At 44.6% G+C, this 22,076-nt stretch overlaps 1 pseudogene; it reads left to right on the forward strand.

Moving 5' to 3' along the window:
* The first annotated feature begins 18,956 nt into the window (after positions 1–18,956).
* On the forward strand, positions 18,957–19,074 carry LOC126163241 (5S ribosomal RNA; annotated as a pseudogene).
* The last annotated feature ends 3,002 nt before the right edge of the window (positions 19,075–22,076 follow it).

Raw genomic sequence — 22,076 nt, forward strand, 5'->3', positions numbered from 1 at the left:
CAGCTGCATTTCTGCCAACTCCATCTCCGTATCAACTGGGGTCTCATTCACAAGTGACTTTAGAGGGTTGGGTTGGGTTGTTTGGGGGAAGAGCCCAAACAGCGAGGTCATCGGTCCCATCAGATTAGGGAAGGATGAGGAAAGTAGTCGGTCGTGCATTTCAAAGGAACCATCCCGGCAATTTCCTGGAGCGATTTAGGAAAATCATGGGAAACATAAATCAAGATGGACGGACGCGGAATTGAACCGTCGTCCTACCTAATGTGAATCCAGAGTGACTTTAGATATTCCCATAGGAAATAAACAAGGGGATTCAGGTCACGTCACCTTGCAGGCCATGGAATAGGATCTCCTCTTCCAATCCAGCGACCAATAAATACAGGATTGAGATGATTGCGGACATGCCCACTGAAGTGAGGCGGTGCACCGTCACGTATCCACATCCTCTCACGAGCAGCCAGGAGTAAGTTCTCCAACAACTCAGGTAGAGCTCTTTGCACGAACATGCTGGCCACTCTAGTCGAACGATGTCGTTATCCGTTATCCTGAAGGAAGTTTTTCACAAGATGCGCACACTGGGGTCGCGAATTGTCGTCCATGAAAACGATGACCCGCCTATATGATGCCGATATGATTGCCATATCGGTCGCGAGATAGCATTCACATATCGTACAGCCATTACGGCGCCTTCCATGTCCACCAGCGGCGTACGACGGCCCCACATAATGCCACCCCAAAACAGCAGGGAAGCTCCACCGCATTGCTGCACTCGCTGGACAGTGTGTCTAAGGCGTTCAGCCTGACCAGGTTGCCTCCAAACAAATCTCCGACAATTGTCTGGTTGAAGGCATATGTGGCACTCATAGGTGAAGAGAACGTGATGCCAATCCTGAGCAGTCCATTCGGCATGTTATTAGGAAAAAAAAAAGGCTCCAGGAACTATGGGACTTAACATCTGAGGTCATCAGTCCCCTAGACTTAGAACTGCTTAAACCTAACTAACCTAAGGACATCACACACATTCATGCCCGAGGCAGGATTCGAACCTGCGACCATAGCAGACGGCTAGGTAGAAGATATGGCTCGTCCTCCTTGTTCCCTTGGAGGAAATTAAGAATGTACATGTAAATAAACAGCACAGTACATGTAAACTTGCACACATGTTAGTTGTAAATAAGCTGGAAAACAGTAATGCTAGACAAAGCGGTAGACAAGTTCACTTGCATATCCTCTTAAGCTGACTTCTCCGAGCCCAGGTTCCCCACCTCAGTGGAGCATCCCGTATGTCCTGTCAAAGTTTTGCGCGCTCATACGGAAGCATCCTGTGTACTATACGTATATCCATTTTTCTTGGTAAACTTTTTCCTCTTGGTGACCATCGTCGCTATAACAGCATAATAGTCGCTAATCCATGTTTCTTTGGTGGCGCTCTCGAAGGGAACTGGTAGCCAGGTGGTCTACAATAGTGGACTAAGTGCTCGCTGCAGTTGTACGAGAGGTGTCCAGAAAGTAAGTTCCGATCGGTCGCGAAATGGAAACGACTATGAAATTCCGATAAAACTTTACACTGATGTGTCGGACAGTGTCTCTAATATGACCCTAGATAGCATCACGTCGCTCATTTCATTTCTGAGCTCACAGTGAGCGCTTAAAGATGGCTAGAAAATAGTGTCTCCCCCCAAGTACGAGGGTCTGGTGAGAAATTTCGCCTGAAGCTAATGAGCCATCATTACATAACTGTCGCGCGGTTTCTTCTTCAAGACAATTCTCAGCTGCACCCTGCAGGGGCAATGACGATGCTCCTGCATCGTTTTCAATTGGAGATGTTTGATTACCCACAATACAGCCCGTAATTGCCTCCCTCTGAGTTTCATCTCTGCTCACATGTAGACAACATTTTTTGCACAAACAACGAGCTGTAGCCCAGCGTAGAGAATTGGCCGAAAGCACTGGCGGCTGCCTTCTATGAGGAGGGTATTAGAAAGTTGGTACAACGCTACGACAAATGTCTAAGTCAGAACGGCCTCTACGTAGAGAAGTAGCTGGAAGGTGTAGCTAACTGTAAGAAATAAAACATTTCTGATTTTCACTGTGGTTTCCATTTCGTGATCAATCAGACTTTACTTTCTAGACAGCCCTCGTATGAGAACGCGCTCAGCAGTACTTGTCAAGAGTGTTTGCTTTTTCATCGACAACGCTGTAGTAGCTTTCCTAGTCGATTCTATTCGGCAACTGCTATTGTTTGGTGGTTGTATTTACTCGTTATCTAGTTTCAGCTGTCCTTGAAGCCTCTGTAGCCGTATTTAATCGACAGTGCTCTGCAAACGCCTTTCAAGGCTGCCCTTTGCAGAGTTTACGTGCGGTTAAAATGAGACACTCGCTGGAATTACGAAGTACCTGCGTCACGAAATTACGAAATCCCAGGAAACGGGCGTCACGCACAGCGAGATCGCGAGAACAATGCGGACGTGGGAAAAACCAGAGCCGCACTTCCTTCAGACGGACGGGAGTCGTACGAGCTGAAGCGTGCTCTTCAGCAGAGAAATCTTTCAGTAAACAACTACGAATGTTTCTGAGGAACACGTTTTTAGATTTAGGAAAACGTTCTGGCGAGGTCTTAAGGTATTGTTACGTCGGCGTGAATGCAGCGAAGCCACAAGCATCATCTCTGCTGTTTCTGTAGCCATCCACAGCACTTCTCTGATTCAGTCTGTTTATGGTTCTTCATCGCCACTACAGAATATGTTGTAATAACGAACTGTAACTGGACTTCGTGCTGTTGCACAAAGTTAGGCACAACTCTTACTGTAGAAAACTACCGCCATATCTGAAAACAGATTTTCATTTCCTAATAATTTTTTCATAAACGGGAGCACTGCATGCGTTGAATCGACGGCGTATTCGTCATAACTGGCCGCTCCTACATGTAAAGCACAAAAAGGCGGGTTTACCTGGATAGAATTTCAGCTTTATTGCAAAAATCACATACTGTGGCTTACAAACGACAGATAAGATATGCTATGCGCAAGTGACCGAAATGAGTACGTGGATCTGCTAGGAAAGGTGTGACACACAAAGGGCACCTTCTTATACGTGACTAAGCCGACCACATACCCAGACTTAACGGGAGGGAAAGGAATGGCGATAAAAACACAATCTCATAGAGCCCATCAATGTTATAAAGCGCAATCTGTTCCTCCCAGGAGATCGTGGTTTGTAGAATGGACGTGCTGCAGACCACACTAACGCCATTGACAAGGAATCACAGAAAATATTCCAGCCATCTATTCAGGATAAGTGTTAAGCCCCCCTGCCCCCCCCCCCCCCCCGAATGTGTTAGTACGTGTCAACGTCAGTAGGTGAATCAGACCACATAGTCTTTTCGTGTGAGTAGTACGGCGATCAGCACTTAGCTAAAGACACTGAAACACAGATTTCCCACGAACGTCACCACTATTCTGACATTAGAAAACGTAAAAAGAACTGCAAGATAACGCGATCTTTATAAAGAGATTGTTACCTAAATATACAGTTACCAGCTACTATGTACTCTGCATGTACTAAGTAACATAAATGCTGTAGAGAGTAGAACATCCACGGGTTGTGTATTTCTTTGATAAATATAAACTTGTTCATAATCATTAGATGAAGAACTAATGGAATACAGTATGGGCCTCAAATATCAAATAAAAAATCAAAATAAAAACTTTAAAGGGATATTAGACCCAAAAATACTCAGACAATGCAAAAGTAAAAAGAGGCACACTCTGGAGGAAACCCAAAGCAGTCCCCACGAACATTCGCACACACTACCCGAAGTGTGGGAAAGAGCGAATACAAAAGGCCTCCAGAAACGTGACGACGCCACTCGAGTTTTACGCACACGTCAGTGTTCTCTCAAGTCCATTCTTTCTTACGGCATGGAATCGAAAACTTTGCGAAGTAGATGTGGAATGAATGTTTCTCTTTTCTTACGGCTTTCAAGCGTCATTCATTCAGCCACCCTCTCACACATGGAGTCAGAAAAGGAATTATTAACTACATTTTGATGTAAGTCATACATGTACTCACATGTACAGGCTCTATGCAGTTACAGGTACACGTACGTACACACAAACCCCCACTCGTAAACAAATACACACCACACCAAAACATATTCTTGGAATCTGCTTAGTCCTCAGAATTCCAAGCGGATAGTAGAAGTGTGACTTACATTTTCAGTTTATATAAATATATAGATATATATATACTGAACAAAGAAACTAGTACAGGTATGCCTATTCAAATACGGAGGTGTGTAAACAGGCAAAATACGACGCTGCGGTCGGCAACACCTATACAAGACAAGTGTGTGACGCAGTGGTTAGATCGGTTACTACTGCTACAATGGCAGGCAATCAAGATGTAAGAGAGTTTGAATGTGGTGTTATAGTCGGCGCACGAGCGATGGGACACAGCATCTCCGAGGTAGCGATGAAATGGGGATTTTCCCGTACGACCATTTCAAGAGTGTACCGTGAATATCAGGAATCCGGTAAAGTATCAAATCCGCGACATCGATGCGGCCGGGAAAAATGCCGCAAGAATGGGACCAACGACGACTGAAGAGAATCGTTCAACGTGCAAAGTGCAACCCTTCCGCAAATTACTGCAGATTTCAATGCTGGCCGTCAACAAGTGCCAGCATGCAAGCCATTCAACGAAACATCGTCGATATGGGCTTTCGGAACCGAAGGCCCACTCAGGTACCTTTGATGATTGCGTGACACAAAGCTTTTCGCCTCGCCTGGGCCAGTCAACACCGACATTGGACTGTTGATGACTGGAAACATGTTGCCTAATCAGACGAGTCTCTTTTCAGATTGTATGGAGAGGATGGTCGTGTACGGGTATGGAGACAGCCTCATGAATCCATGTGGGGAACTGCTCAAGCCGGTGGATGCTCTGTAATGGTCTGGTGCATATGCAGTTTGAGTGATATGGGACCCCTGGTACGTCTGGATACGAGTGACAAGTGACAGGTAAGCATTCTATCTTATCACCTGCATCCATTCATGTCCATTGTGCATTGAGCAATTCCAGCAGGACAATGCGATACCCCACACGTCCAGAATTGCTACAGAGTTGCTCCAGGAATGCTCTTCTGAGTTTAAATACTTCCGCTGGCCACCAAACTCCCCAGAGATGATCATTATTGAACATGTCTGGGATGCCATGCAACGTGCTGTGCAGAAGAGATCTCCACACCCTCGTACTCTTACGGATTTATGGACAGCCCTGCAGGATTCATGGTGTCGGTTCTCTCCAGCACTACTTCAGACATTAGTCGAGTCCATGCCACGTCGTGTTGCGGCACTTGTGCGTGCTCGCGGGGGTCCTACACGATATTAGGCAGGTGTACCAGTTTCTTTGGTTCTTCAGTATATATGTAAGCGAGGGTTGGAACTTAAATAGTGACAACTGTTTATTCACAACCGATACAAAAGAGTTTCATGTTTGTACCTGTTACTGTCCTTCAGAGTAGTCACCAGCGTTATGTAGAACCCGTTGCCAGCGATGTGGAAGGCGTAGCGTCGTTAGCAGAGCAGAGCCTGTTATGTTGATGGTGCGAATGGAGCGGTCTATTGCCTGTCGAATCTCTGGAACAGTTCTGAAGCGAATGCCACGAAGTGGTTCCTTCATCTTTGGAATCAAATCAAAGTCACAAGGACTTCAGTCGTATTACTGTTCGTTTTTGAGCATCACCTACAACTAGCTTTAGGAAAGAAGCGGCGACAATTTCTGCGCAACCCACCCATCATTTTGCACGACAATGCACGTGCGCATACAGCGCAAGCTGTGGCTTCCCTGTTCGGTTGATGAGACTGGAAAGTACTGTACCATCCACCATACTTCCCGGACTTAAGTCCTTGTGACTTAAACTTGATTCCGAAGATGAAGGAACCACTTCGTGGCATTGGCTTCAGAACTGTTCCAGAGATTCGACAGGCAGTAGACCGCTCCATTCGCACGATCAACAGAACAGGCTCTGCTAAAGGTATACTACGCCTTCCACATCGCTGGCAACGGGTTCTGCACAACGCTGGTGACTACTTTGAAGGACAGTAACAGGTGCAAACATGTAACTCTTTTGTAACGGTTGTGAATAAATAGTTGCCACTATTTAACTTCCAACCCTCGTATTGTTGTTGTTGTTGTTGTGGTCTTCAGTCCTGAGACTGGTTTGATGCAGCTCTCCATGCTACTCTATCCTGTGCAAGCTTCTTCATCTCCCAGTACCTACTGCAACCTACATCCTTCTGAATCTGCTTAGTGTATTCGTCTCTTGGTCTCCCCCTACGATTATTACCCTCCACGCTGCCCTCCAATACTAAATTGGTGATCCCTTGATGCCTCAGAACGTGTCCTACCAACCGATCCCTTCTTCTGGTCAAGTTGTGCCACAAACTTCTCTTCTCCCCAATCCTATTCAATACTTCCTCATTAGTTATGTGATCTACCCATCTAATCTTCAGCATTCTTCTGTAGCACCACATTTCGAAAGCTTCTATTCTCTTCTTGTCCAAACTATTTATCGTCCATGTTTCACTTCCATACATGGCTACACTCAATATAAATACTTTCAGAAACGACTTCCTGACACTTAAATCTATACTTGATGTTAACAAATTTCTCTTCTTCAGAAACGCTTTCCTTGCCATTGCCAGTCTACATTTTATATCCTCTCTACTTCGAGCATCATCAGTTATTTTGCTTCCCAAATAGCAAAACTCCTTTACTACTTTAAGTGTCTCATTTCCTAATCTAATTCCCTCAGCATCACCCGACTTAATTCGACTACATTCCATTATCCTTGTTTTGCTTTTGTTGATGTTCATCTTATATCCTCCTTTCAAGACGCTATCCATTCCATTCAACTGCTCTTCCAAGTCCTTTGCTGTCTCTGACAGAATTACAATGTCATCGGCGAACCTCAAAGTTTTTATTTCTTCTCCATTGATTTTAATACCTACTCCGAATTTTTCTTTTGTTTCCTTTACTGCTTGCTCAATATCAGATTGAATAACATCGGGGAGAGGCTACAACCCTGTCTTACTCCCTTCCCAACCACTGCTTCCCTTTCATATTCCTCGACTCTTATAACTGCCATCTGGTTTCTGTACAAATTGTAAATAGCCTTTCGCTCCCTGTATTTTACCCCTGCCACCTTTAGAATTTTGAAAGAGAGTATTCCAGTCAACATTGTCAAAAGCTTTCTCTAAGTCTACAAATGCTAGAAACGTAGGTTTGCCTTTCCTTAATCTTTCTTCTAAGATAAGTCGTAAGGTCAGTATTGCCTCACGTGTTCCAGTATTTCTACGGAATCCAAACTGATCTTGCCCGAGGTCGGCTTCTACTAGTTTTTCCATTCGTCTGTAAAGAATTCGTGTTAGTATTTTGCAGCTGTGGCTTATTAAACTGATTGTTCGGTAATTTTCACATCTGTCAACACCTGCTTTCTTTGGGATTGGAATTATTATATTCTTCTTGAAGTCTGAGGGTATTTCGCCTGTCTCATACATCTTGCTCACCAGATGGTAGAGTTTTGTCAGGACTGGCTCTCCCAAGGCCGTCAGTAGTTCCAACGGAATGTTGTCTTTTCCGGGGGCCTTGTTTCGACTCAGGTCTTTCAGTGCTCTGTCAAACTATTCACGCAGTATCGTATCTCCCATTTCATCTTCATCTACATCCTCTTCCATTTCCATAATATTGTCCTCAAGTACATCGCCCTTGTATAGGCCCTCTATATACTCCTTCCACCTTTCTGCTTTCCCTTCTTTGCTTATAACTGGGTTTCCATCTGAGCTCTTGATGTTCATACAAGTGGTTCTCTTCTCTCCAAAGGTCTCTTTAATTTTCCTGTAGGCAGTATCTATCTTACCCCTAGTGAGATAAGCCTCTACATCCTTACATTTGTCCTCTAGCCATCCCTGCTTAGCCATTTTGCACTTCCTGTCGATCTCATTTTTGAGACGTTTGTATTTCTTTTTGCCTGCTTCATTTACTGCATTTTTATATTTTCTCCTTTCATCAATTAAATTCAATATTTCTTCTGTTACCCAAGGATTTCTACTAGCCCTCGTCATTTTGCCTACTTGATCCTCTGCTGCCTTCACTACTTCATCCCTCAAAGCTACCCATTCTTCTTCTACTGTATTTCTTTCCCCCATTCCTGTCAATTGTTCCTCGTATATATAACTGAATATGCTTAACTATATCGTGTACGCTGCCCCTTCTATCTGTCTACAATATCAAATTAATGTAAATAACTTCTTTTAAAGTGCAGCTTGACCTCCGAATTACAGGACACAACCACACACACTCACACACACAGACACACACACTGATGAGGCAAAACATTATAACCATGTGCTTAATGGTTTGTTGGTCGAACTTGGGAACGCACTCAGCGACTCTGCGTGGCATGAGCTCGACATACCATGGTAGGTTTCCGGAGGTATGGCGTACCAGGTGTCTTTGCACAGGTCGCCTAATTCCTGTAAATTACGGACTGATGATTAGTGGGCGCAAAGCTAGCGTCAGTTAGCATCGCAGTGGTATTCCATCGGGTTGAGATCAGGCGAATTTGGTGGCTAAGACATCGATATGAGTTCACTATCATGCTCGTCCAACCAATGTAGCACGATTCTGACCTTGTCAGGAGGACTGTTTTCTTGCTGGAAGATGTAGTCGCTGTTGAGGAAGGCATCAAGCATGAAGGGACGCAGGTGGTCTGCAATAACCGTCGTGTAGTCCGCAGTTGTCATGTGGCCTTGGGCTACTAACTTGGGCCCCGAAGCCTGGGTGAATATCCGCCATAGCATAACACGTCCACCATCGGCCGTCCTCCGCCGCGTAGTGCATGTTTCGAGCAGCTGTTGCCTGGATGACTGCAAACTCGTATCCTGATGCGTTTATGGTCCTGGTGTAACAGAAACGTGATCCATTCAACCAGGAAACAAATTTCCACGGTCATATCTCGAAGGTACTGTGCCCAATGGAGTCGCAATTGATGATATCCGTGGGTCGACATGGGAACACGTAGCGGCCGTTTCCTGCAGAACACCATGTTCAACAATGTGCACTGAACAGTGTGGTCAGAAACACTGGTGCCTGCAACATCGTTGTCAGATCCGCCACAGATCACCGTCTATTCTGCTTTACAGATCGGGCAAACCTACAAGCTCCACGTTTTGTGATGATGCGTGGATGTCCAACACGTTGTCGTCCAGGCGGGGTTCCACCGCGAACAGCCAAGCCGTTTCCAAGATGCTCGTACCCTGGCGCTGGGCCATAACAGTCCTTCCTTTGTCAAAGTAGCATACGTCAACGCATTTCCCCATTCCCGGACCATACCGGCGTCAGAACGAGTCCCAATTCATATCTGCTCCACTAACACACTTTCGTTATCGTGCCGCTGTCCAGGCCGCCAGACTGCAGTGGTCATTATGTTTTGGCTCTCTGGTGTAGCTGGAGACAGAAAAATATTGGAAAGTACTTCATTGAGTAATAAATGCTCTAAAAAAGTTTTGGTTATCTTATTTTCTTAAGACATACGAGGTTCATCCAGAAAATAAGTTTCGACCGCGTCCAGAAATGGCACGAGTGGTTGGATAGGAATTCGCATGCCCAGGAGCAGAGAGGAGGTATACGGGAATAATGCAGTGCAGTTTCAGTCTTGTAATGGCAATGGTTACCGCACAGCGTTAGGATAAAATGGCTGCTCTGACAAATGTGTCTCGCCAACTGCGAGTTTCAGCAGTTGTCCGATTTTTGCACGGTCAGTAGCAATGTCCAGCAGAGATGCATCGCCAGATGTGCAACGTGTATCGACACGGCATTAAAAGCGAAAGGGAATGGTCAGAAAAAGGCGCAGGCAATTCACTGAAGGACGAACCAATATTTACTACGAAGATCATACTGGCCGACCGTCTCTGGTGGCATCAGAAGTGATAGAAAGATTGCAGCAAGAAGTTTTTCAGAACCGGCGCTTCACAATTTCAGAACTCTCTCATCAGTTCCCCTCACTGCTGCACGAAACTGTCTCCCAGGACATTGGTTTTCATAAAGTGTGTGCAAGATGGTTGCGGAGACAACGGGCAGCTGAACACAGAACCAAATATTTGATCGAAGCATTGACATTCCTTCAGTGGTATGCAGAGAAAGGTGGCAAGTTTCTCGACCACGTCGTCACTAGGGATAAAACGTGGGAGTCGGATGCCACACCAGAAACGAAACAACAACCCATGCACTGGTGGCATAGCCGTTCGCCTGTGAAGACCAAATTCAAGCAGGCGGTTTCTCAAAAAGATTACGTGTGTCTTCTGGGATCGATGTAGCATTCTGTGCCAACTTTTACTGCATGGGCAGACTATAAATGCCGATCGGTACTGTGAGACATTGGAAAATTCGAGGAGGGCGATCCATAACAAGAGCCATGAGGACGTTGACAAGAGGCATTATGCCTGTGCATGACAATACAAGACCACATATAGTCAACGGCTCACGAAATGTGTTGAATCAGACTGGACGGGAGATCCACCCTGTAGGCCCAACCTCGCTCCAAGTGACCTTCATCTTTTCCGTCTCATCAACTCCTGTGCGAGTTTTTACCTCGAGGAAAGACCATAAATGCAGAGCGGTATTGCCAGACACCGAAAAATCTGAGGAAGGCGATTCGCAACAAGAGATGTGCGGATCTTGACAAGAGACATTTCACTTCTGCATAACAACGCAAGACCACATACAACCAACGCAACACGAAAGGTGTTGAATCAGTGAGGTGGAAGATTTTCGAATATCCACCTTACAGCCCCAACCTAGCCCCAAGGGACCTTCATCTTTTTCGTCTCATGAAGCGTTTCCTGGCAGGAAAACGTTTCCGCAACAACGCAGAGGTGCAGTCTAAAGTGACTTCGTGCCTCCGCACGTTGGCGGCAGACTTCTATGACCGTTACCATAAATGTCTGAACAATGGTGGTGACTATGTTGAGAAGTAGCCAGTGTATCTATGTAATTACTGCAATAAATATTTCATACTTATTGATGTTTACGTTTTCTTTGTAAGTCGTCGGAACTTACTTTCTGGATTCTCTTCGTAGTTGGAATGGTTATTGGAGAGTTTTGTTGCTTGCCCTCTTCCTACATTCCTCGAGTTCAGCTACTGATGAAAATAGTCATGTATGTGTTATCTTTACAAAAGCAGCCAACACATTTTTTTCTAATTCAATTTTTGCTACGTGCCAGGTCATTATTGAACAGGAAAATGATTGACCCTCGACGGAGTTGGCGCCTAAATAACTTATTGTCCTAAATGAGTTCTACCCTTATCGTTGTTTTACATTAATTTGCAAAGAATAGAAAGGGTTGTATGGCATTGTGGGCTCAGAGACCCCAAGTGTGTAAAGTCACTGGGGGATTGGTAACAAAGTCAAGACGAGAAATTAATTGCACATCAGCATTAATTCGTTCCTACCTAACCAGCAGAGGACAATTTCACGACATTAAAAGTGAATGTGGCTCATCTGAATAAGAGATGTTCACTCGTGTACTGTTGCTTTAAGCCCTTACAAACATGGATCAATCATAAGGCACTTTAATTTAGCACAGGCACATTAGTGAACTATATAAACTGTGCCTCGCGCGAGGGAGTAGTATCGTTAGCATCTGTGTTAGGTGTACCTCTGACCTGTTGCTGGGAGACCAGAGGAGGCTTTGCTGCAGTAGTGCGCGGCTAAACAGGAGGACGCGTGAGCGCTCCGCGTTGGCCGAACATTGCTGGAGAGTTGCCTGCGCCACCACGCCGGTTGGGAACTCCTGTCCTTCACCCAAGCGTTGAAGGAAGCGAGTCCGCTTAGGGAACTGTCACTTGCCCATACTGTTCACTATGATAGGATCTTTTGGTAACAGGCGTTTAGTTTGTGCTTCATAACGCATCCTGGTTCCCTCTGCACCAATTTCATATTGCTGTCATTACTCCGCGCTGGTTTTGCGAGGTAAAGGCGCTCGTTTGTGGCTTGATACTAACTGTGGTGACAGTAGATCAAGTTACAGATTTGTTATCTGTTACTGAGCAGAGTGGCTCTCTTGCGGTGTCTTTAAGATGCGCTTCCTGTTCCGTTATTTTGAAGATTACCTGACATGTTCTTTGTCTCATGTTTGTCGGCATTTTTAAGATGTTTAGTTTTTTGTTTGGCACCTACTGTTTAGGTTACTTATAATTTGCCTGCCTCACATAACTGTAGTGTCTTGCATTCTATGGAAATAGTGTTCATTCCGTTTATTTAGCTAGTGCTTTAAGTGCTTGTTAAACTTATTTTACGCAACTGCTTTAAATTTGTGTTTACTTCTCTCTATGTATGTATCTAATGCTTAACTATCGAGGGCTTCTCTGTACGAGGTGCATTCAAGTTCTAAGGCCTCCGGATTTTTTTTCTCTGGACTGGAAAGAGATAGAAACATGCGCATTGTTTTAAAAATGAGGCCGCGTTCATTGTCAATACGTCCCAGAGATGGCAGCACCGTACGGCAGATGGAATTTTACTGCCAGCAGCGAGTATGAGAACTGTTTTAAATACTTAAAATGGCGACGTTTTCCTTACTTGAACAGCGTGCAATCATTCGTTTTCTGAATCAGCCTGGTGTGAAACCAATTGAAATTCATCGACAGTTGAAGGAGACATGTGGTGATGGAGTTATGGATGTGTCGAAAGTGCGTTCATGGGTGCGACAGTTTAATGAAGGCAGAACATCGTGTGACAACAAAGCGAAACAACCTCGGGCTCGCATAAGCCGGTCTGACGACATGATCGAGAAAGTGGAGAGAATTGTTTTGGGGGATCGCCGAATGACTGTTGAACAGATCGCCTCCAGAGTTGGCATTTCTGGGGGTTCTGTGCACACAATCCTGCATGACGACCTGAAAATGCGAAAAGTGTCATCCAGATGGGTGCCACAAATGCTGACAAATGACCACATGGCTGCCCGTGTGGCATGTTGCCAAGCAATGTTGACGCGCAACGACAGCATGAATGGGACTTTCTTTTCGTCAGTTGTGACAATGGATGAGACGTGGATGCCATTTTTCAATCCAGAAACAAAGCGCCAGTCAGCTCAATGGAAGCACACAGATTCACCGCCACCAAAAAATTTTGGGTAACCGCCAGTGCTGAAAAAATGATGGTATCCATGTTCTGGGACAGCGAGGGCGTAATCCTTACCCATTGCGTTCCAAAGGGCACTACGCTAACAGGTGCATCCTACGAAAATGTTTTGAAGAACAAATTCCTTCCTGCACTGCAACAAAAACGTCCGGGAAGGGCTGCACGTGTGGTGTCACCAAGACAATGCACCCGCACATTGAGCTAACGTTACGCAACAGTTTCTCCGTGATAACAACTTTGAAGTGATTCCTCATGCTCCCTAATCACCTGACCTGGCTCTTAGTGACGTTTGGCTTTTTCCAACAATGAAAGACACTCTCCGTGGCCGCACATTCATCAGCCGTGCTGCTATTGCCTCAGCGATTTTCCAGTGGTCAAAACAGACTCCTAAAGAAGCCTTCGCCGCTGCCATGGAATCATGGCGTTGTGAAAAATGTGTACGTCTGCAGGGCGATTACGTCGAGAAGTAACGCCAGTTTCATCGATTTCGGGTGAGTAGTTAATTAGAAAAAAAATCGGAGGCCTTAGAACTTGAATGCACCTCGTACAGTAACTAAATAGATTTTGTAACAAACTCCGTTCGGACAGGCCTCGGAAGGCCCAATGGTACCGACCGGACGTCGTGTTATCCTCAGCTGATATGCGCCACTGGATGCAGATAAGGAGTGGCATGTGGTCAGCACACCGCTCTCCCGGTCGTTCTCAGTTTTCGTGACCGAAGCTGCTACTTCACATTCAAGTAGCTCCTCAATCGGCCTCAAAAGGGCTGAGTGCAGCCCGCTTGCCAACAGCGCTCGGCAGACCCACACGTCACGCGCCCAAGTGCTAATGAAGCCCGACAGCGCTTAACTTCGGTGATAAGACGGGAACTCGTGTTACCACTGCTGTAAGGCCGTTGGGAGATCCTGTAATACGTCCATATAAAAAGATAAATTTTGGCAAGACAATTGGGCAGCTAAGTACATTGAGAGTGCTTTGGTCGACTTAACATGAGTTTTTATGGTGATATTTCAAGAGGACACGCTCAGCCACTTCTTAGCATATGCACAACTGTCTTGATACCGTTCACAGTGCCATGCGCTTTCCTCAGTCACCACTGCACTTGTTTACTGTAAAGTCAGCACGTGCTTCCTATAACGACCACGGAAGGCCAAGAGCAATAATATCGTGGTCGGGTATTAGTCCTCTGTCTCTTTATTATTTGTCAGTTATGATGATTAAAACGCTTCTAGGTGATATATCTAGCCCTGGTTCAAATGGTTCAAATGGCTCTGAGCACTATGGGACTTAACGTCTGAGGCCATCAGCTCCCTAGAACTTAGAACTACTTAAACCTAACTAACCTAAGGACATCACACACATCCATGCCCTAGGCAGGATTCGCACCTGCGACCGTTGCGGTTGCGCGGTTCCAGACTGAAGCGCCTAGAACCGCTCGGTGACACCGGCCGGCAATATTTCACTTATTCAATTTTTATGTAGTTTATTTTAAAAGGTTTCTTTAAGGCTTCATGCAAACCTAAGAAACGCCATTTAAAGGCGTCCTTTAGTATAATTTCATGCTATCGTTTGCTTGGACATTTTGCCGCAAGAACCTATTGTGTATTCAGCAGATTTCAGGCAAATCCTGAAGTACGTTCACCAATTATAAAGCTCGTTATATGCAACCAGTCGTTAATTCAGTACATGAATTAAAAAAAAAAAAAACAGTCGAAATTTCTTGTTAGTACGAGGTGCATTCAAGTTCTAAGGCCTCCGATTTTTTTTCTAATTAACTACTCAACCGGAATCTATGAAACTGACGTTACTTCTCGACGTAATCGCCCTGCAGACGTACACATTTTTCACAACGCTGACGCCATGATTCCATGGCAACGGCGAAGGCTTCTTTAGGAGTCTGTTTTGACCACTGGAAAATCGCTGAGGCAATAGCAGCACGGCTGGTGAATGTGCGGCCACAGAGAGTGTCTTTCATTGTTGGAAAAAGCCAAAAGTCACTAGGAGCCAGGTCAGGTGAGTAGGGAGCATGAGGAATCACTTCAAAGTTGTTATCACGAAGAAACTGTTGCGTAACGTTAGCTCGATGTGCGGGTGCGTTGTCTTGGTGAAACAGCACACGCGCAGCCCTTCCCGGACGTTTTTGTTGCAGTGCAAGAAGGAATTTGTTCTTCAAAACATTTTCGTAGGATGCACCTGTTAGCGTAGTGCCCTTTGGAACGCAATGGGTAAGGATTACGCCCTCGCTGTCCCAGAACATGGACACCATCATTGTTTCAGCACTGGCGGTTACCCGAAATTTTTTTGGTGGCGGTGAATCTGTGTGCTTCCATTGAGCTGACTGGTGCTTTGTTTCTGGATTGAAAAATGGCATCCACGTCTCATCCATTGTCACAACCGACGAAAAGAAAGTCCCATTCATGCTGTCGTTGCGCGTCAACATTGCTTGGCAACATGCCACACGGGCAGCCATGTGGTCGTCCGTCAGCATTCGTGGCACCCACCTGGATGACACTTTTCGCATTTTCAGGTCGTCATGCAGGATTGTGTGCACAGAACCCCCAGAAATGCCAACTCTGGAGGCGATCTGTTCAACAGTCATTCGGCGATCCCCCAAAACAATTCTCTCCACTTTCTCGATCATGTCGTCAGACCGGCTTGTGTGAGCCCAAGGTTGTTTCGGTTTGTTGTCACACGATGTTCTGCCTTCATTAAACTGTCGCACCCACGAGCGCACTTTCGACACATCCATAACTCCATCACCACATGTCTCCTTCAACTGTCGATGAATTTCAATTGGTTTCACACCAGGCTGATTCAGAAAACGAATGATTGCACGCTGTTCAAGTAAGGAAAACGTCGCCATTTTAAGTATTTAAAACAGTTCTCATTCTCGCCATTGGCGGTAAAATTCCATCTGCCGTACGGTGCTGCCATCTCTGGGACGTATTGACAATGAACGCGGCCTCATTTTAAAACAATGCGCATGTTTCTATCTCCTTCCAGTCCGGAGAAAAAAAATCGGAGGCCTTAGAACTTGAATGCACCTCATAAGAGTTAAAGGTATCTTTCCGTTATAATTTTAGTTCTAGTATCTACGTTTGTAGTCCGTAATTGTTTATTGTATCTTCATTGCACAGCTTACCTCACTCTGATACGCCTTTTTTTTTATTGGGCTTATTTCGCTTCGTTAGCTGCTTGTGCTGTACCTGTCTGTAACTTAAAGGTTCTTGACTTACTGATGAAATTTACCCTTTATTTGGCCTTAGGTCAATTTTGTAATTGACAAATTTGTCTTCTTTCTCTCAATGAACATAGCTGCAGGTTTCATTTTTTGTATCTGCAGCAATTCAAGATCTTGACTTCGTTGTGCAAGACACTTGTGCTCTGGCCTGAAGTCTTTTTATTTGGTCGTTTTTTAACCTAATTCATTGTTTACTACGTGTGCTGCGTTTTTTACCTTCAGTTTTTCTTTGCTCGCTATCGTCTCCATGTTAATTTGTCTTTATCATTGTAAAGATTGTGGTTGTTGCCTAAATATAGTTTATTGGTGGTCCCAGTACCTTTCCCTCCCCACCCAGCCCTCTACCGCCTCATACACAAATTAATAAATAGCCGTGAATTATACAGGGGGAAATGCTCAGGATGCGATCCCGTGAGAGAGTAATATGACTCACAACCAAAGGATCAGTTAAAATCGTGTGCCTATCCGAATCACACTCAATCTACGCCGAGTAGTGGCCTCATATGGGTAGTTACTGAACAAAATATATATATAGAATTCAAAACCTTTAACTTTACAGTGCCAGCAGAGCGTTCATAAGCAGTGACAGCTGTAAACATTCGACAAGCAAAATTGGTACTTTTTTGCAGACAAAATTAGCGTTATAACAAATCCCATTAGGGAGAAAGCAACAAAAGAATTGGTAAATGATATTTTCCAAGGAATTATTAAATGGTTCTCTGAAAATAGACTCTCCCTAAATATTACACTCAGTTCTGTACAACAATCAGTCGTACCAACAACTGATGTAGCACATGAGCAGGAATCAGTAAATAGGGTGGAATGCTCCAAATTTTTCGGTGTACGTACTGATGACAACCTGAACTGGGGGAAGCATATTGCTGAGCTTCTCAAACAATTAAGTTCAGCTACTTTTGCTCTTCGTATAGTTGTTAATCCTGGAAAGAAATGTACCAACCTCCTGACGTATTTTGCATATTCCCACTCAGTAATGTCCCACGGAATAATTTATTGGGGCAACTCATCACTTATAAAGAAAGTATTGATTGCACAAAATCGAGAAATTACAATAGCATATGGTGTTCACCTATGGACATCACGTAGGTGACTCTTGAAGGAGCTAGGCATTTCATCTGTGTCTCCATAAAATGTATATTAGCTAATGAAATTCGTTATAAATAATTCATCGCACTTTGAGAAGAACATTAAGATGCACACCTACAACACTAGAGGGGAGGGAGAGGGCAAGACCTCTATTACCCATTGTTAAATTTTTGATCATTTGCCTAATAACATACAATATCTGAAAGGCAGCCAAGCAAGTTTTGACTCTAATTTAAAATCATATCTTCTGGACAATTCCTACTACGCTGACGAATTTCTGCTTAAATGCAGGCATCCAATAAAAAAAAACGAGGGCAGTGTCATGAGTAGGTCTAAAATTAATGTTTATTAATGTTACCATTAATCATGTCTACATATCCTGACTGACTAGTTCCACATCATTTCGAAGAAAAATAATCGTTCAAATGAGCTACTGAACATGGAGCTAACTAAACTAAGGCATGTAGCCGGCCGCAGTGGCCGAGCGGTTCTAGGCGTTTCAGTCCGGAACTGCGCTGCTGCTACGGCGGCAGGTTCGGATCCCTCCTCGGGCATGAATGTGTGTGATGTCCTTAGGTTAGTTAGGTTTAAGTAGTTCTAAGTCTAGGGGACTGATGACGTCAGATGTTAAGTCCCATAGTGCTTAGACTCATTTGAACCAGTAAGGCATGTAAATGTGAATTAAATCACTTAAATTGCAACAAAATCTTAAAGTCGAATCGATCAGTACAAGTCTCTATGGTGTTGTGGTCTTCAGTCCAAAGACTGTTTTGATGTAGCTCTCCATGCTATACTCTATCCTGTGCAAGCCTCTCCATCTCCGAAGAACTAATGCAACCTACACGCTTCTGAATCTGAATAGTTATTCATCTATTGGTCTCCCTCTGCGATTTTAACCCCCACGCTTCCATCCAGTACTAAAATAGCGAGCCCTTGATGTCTCGTAATGAGTCCCGCAACCGATCCCTTCTTTTAATAAAGTTGTGCCACAAATTTCTTGTTTCCTCATTTCCGTTCCATACCTCCTCGTTAGCTACGTGATTTCTATAGATTAAAAAATTCGCCACGGCAGGTATGTTCACTCGCTGATAGTCCAGCTAGAAAGAAGTCTACGCACACTGACGTTCAGAGTTGTAAAATATTTCTAAGTCCCAAACTGATTCATAACAAAATGTTCCTTAGTCCCGATCTGGATCACATCGAAATATTTTTAAGTCCCGTGTAACGTTGAACCCCACGCCGTCCTCTGGTCACAAAACCTTAACAAAAAACCAACCTTACCAAAACAGCAATAAAAGCTCTGCCAGCCTTTTTAAAAACTTTATCAAGTGACCCACTGCCTAACTCAACCTAGCAGCTTTAACTGGACCACAACTCTTAAAACAACAATATATATTTTAACATATACAGGCAACGGCCTTGCCGCAGTGGATACACCGGTCCCCGTGAGATCACCGAAGTTAAGCGCTGTCGGGCGTGGTCGGCACTTGGATGGGTGACCATCCAGGCTCCCTTGCGCTGTTGCCACTTTTCGGGGTGCACTCAGCCTCGTGATGCCAACTGAGGAGCTACTCGACCGAATAGTACCGGCTTCGGTCAAGAATACCAACATAATGACCGGGACAGCGGTGTGCTGACCCCTCCACTGAGGATGACACGGCGGTCGGATGTTCCGGTAGGCTAATCGTGACCTGAAGACGAAGTGGAAAAAAAAACATATACAGGGTGTTTTCGCAGGAGCGTGCAAAAATTTAACAGGTCATACAGAAAGTTCCACTGAACAATTTCAGGTACTGAAAATTGGGTCGGAGAAGCCAGAGTAGGCAGAAGTGGAAGAAAGTTTGTCAACCGCTTTGTGTAGCATTACTGTTTACCAGATTATTTACAACTAATAGGTGTACAAGTTTACATGTACCGTACTGTTTATTTACATGTAAATTCTTTATTTCTTGATAGTAAACAAGGAGGGCGAACCATATCTTCTACCTGGCCGTCTGAATGGCCACCTTTACTTGAGGTTCGTGCAAACAGCTCTACCTGAGTTGCTGGAGAGCGTAGCCTTGGCTGTTAGTGAGAGGATGTGGATACTACATGACGGTGCACCGCCTCACTTCAGTGTGGATGTCCGCAATCATCTCAGTGCTGTATTTCCTGGTTGCTAGGTTGAAAGGGGAGGTGCTGTTCCGTGGGCTGCGAGGTCACCTGACCTGAATCCCCTCGATTATTTCCTATGGGGATACCCAAAGTCACTTGTGAACGATATCCCAGTGGATACGGAGATGGAATTAGTGCCAGAATTGTAGCTGCCTGTGAGGTGATGCGAAACACACCAGGGATGTTTGTTAGGGTGCGCCAGAATCTTGTTCGCCGATGTCATGCTTGCATTGAGGTTGATGGCCGTCAGTTTCAACGCATTTTCTAAGATAAAGTACAAATGGTGCGTTCTACATCTACATCTACATCTACATCTACATCCATACTCCGTAAGCCACCTGACGGTGTGTGGCGGAGGGTACCTTCAGTACCTCTATCGGTTCTCTCTTCTATTCCAGTCTCGTATTGTTCGTGGAAAGAAGGATTGTCGGTATGCCTCTGTGTGGGCTCTAATCTCTCCGATTTTATCCTCATGGTCTCTTCGCGAGATATACGTAGGAGGGAGCAATATACTGCTTGACTCTTCGGTGAAGGTATGTTCTCGAAACTTTAACAAAAGCCCGTACCGAGCAACTGAGCGTCTCTCCTGTAGAGTCTTCCACTGGAGTTTATCTACCATCTCCGTAACGCTTTCGCGATTTCTAAATGATCCTGTAACGAAGCGCGCTGCTCTCCGTTGGATCTTCTCTATATCTTCTATCAACCCTATCTGGTACGGATCCCACACTGCTGAGCAGTATTCAAGCAGTGGGCGAACAAGCGTACTGTAACCTACTTCCTTTGTTTTCGGATTGCATTTCCTTAGGATTCTTCCAATGAATCTCAGTCTGGCATCTGCTTTACCGACGATCAACATTATTTGATCATTCCATTTTAAATCACTCCTAATGCGTACTCCCAGATAATTTATGGTATTAACTGCTTCCAGTTGCTGACCTGCTATTTTGTAGCTAAATGATAAAGGATCTATCTTTCTGTGTATTCGCAGCAGATTACACTTGTCTACATTGAGATTCAATTGCCATTCCCTGCACCATGCGTCAATTCGCTGCAGATCCTCCTGTATTTCAGTACAATTTTCCATTGTTACAACCTCTCGATCACCACAGCATCATCTGCAAAAAGCCTCAGTGAACTTCCGATGTCATCCACCAGGTCATTTATGTATATTGTGAACAGCAACGGTCCTACGACACTCCCCTGCGGCACACCTGAAATCACTCTTACTTCGGAAGACTTCTCTCCATTGAGAATGACATGCTGCGTCCTGTTATCTAGGAACTCCTCAATCCAATCACACAACTGGTCTGATAGTCCATATGCTCTTACTTTATTCATTAAACGACTGTGGGGAACTGTATCGAACGCCTTGCGGAAGTCATGTTCATTGTGTCAGTAATGGTATTTGCAATTAACTGTGAGTAATGCAAATAAAAAAGTACGCAGTAATGTGATTTTATTCCTGTTATCTCCTTAAGATAGCTTCTCCGACCCCAGGGTCCCTGCATCAAATTGTTCAGCGGAGCACCCTCTATGTCCTGTTAAATTTTTGCACGCTCTTACGGAAACACTGCGTATAAATTCCAAAGATATACTGAAAGTTTACCGTCTCACCTCCTTGCCAAGGGACGCCAGATGAAAGTTGATGTCGTCAAGCCCTGAATCAAAATTGCGCAACGGATAACTGGGGAGAGGAGCTTGAGAGCGCTACCTAGAGAGCGTGTCCTTTCTGTACGATACTAGGCAAGGGGCTGGAGGGCTCACACGCTGATGTGTGGGTCCCTGCATTCTATAGCTTTTATTTTAAATAAATTCCTTTAACTTGACTTCTTTGTGATTTTTAAGGTATGTTAAAGATTGATGACAGTTGATTTCTTATTTATTTTAAACATTATCACTCGACTTTACAGCGATAGCAGCAATTGTTTCAGTTTACAGATATTACAATTTTACAACTTATAGCTCGGGTATATTATACAGGGTTATTACAAATGATTGAAGCGATTTCACACCTCTACAATAACCTTATTATTTGAGATATTTTCACAATACTTTGCACACACATACAAAAACTCAAGAAGTTTTTTTAGGCATTCACAAATGTTCGATATGTGCCCCTTTAGTGATTCGGTAGACATCAAGCCGATAATCAAGTTCCTGCCACACTCGGCGCAGCATGTCCCCATCAATGAGTTCGAAAGCATCGTTGATGCGAGCTCGCAGTTCTGGCACGTTTCTTGGTAGAGGAGGTTTAAACACTGAATCTTTCACATAACCCCACAGAAAGAAATCGCATGGGGTTAAGTCGGGAGAGCGTGAAGGCCATGACATGAATTGCTGATCATGATCTCCACCACGACCGATCCATCGGTTTT

Source organism: Schistocerca cancellata, chromosome 2 (genome assembly GCF_023864275.1).
Source record: "Schistocerca cancellata isolate TAMUIC-IGC-003103 chromosome 2, iqSchCanc2.1, whole genome shotgun sequence".
NCBI classification, from domain to species: Eukaryota; Metazoa; Arthropoda; class Insecta; order Orthoptera; family Acrididae; genus Schistocerca; species Schistocerca cancellata.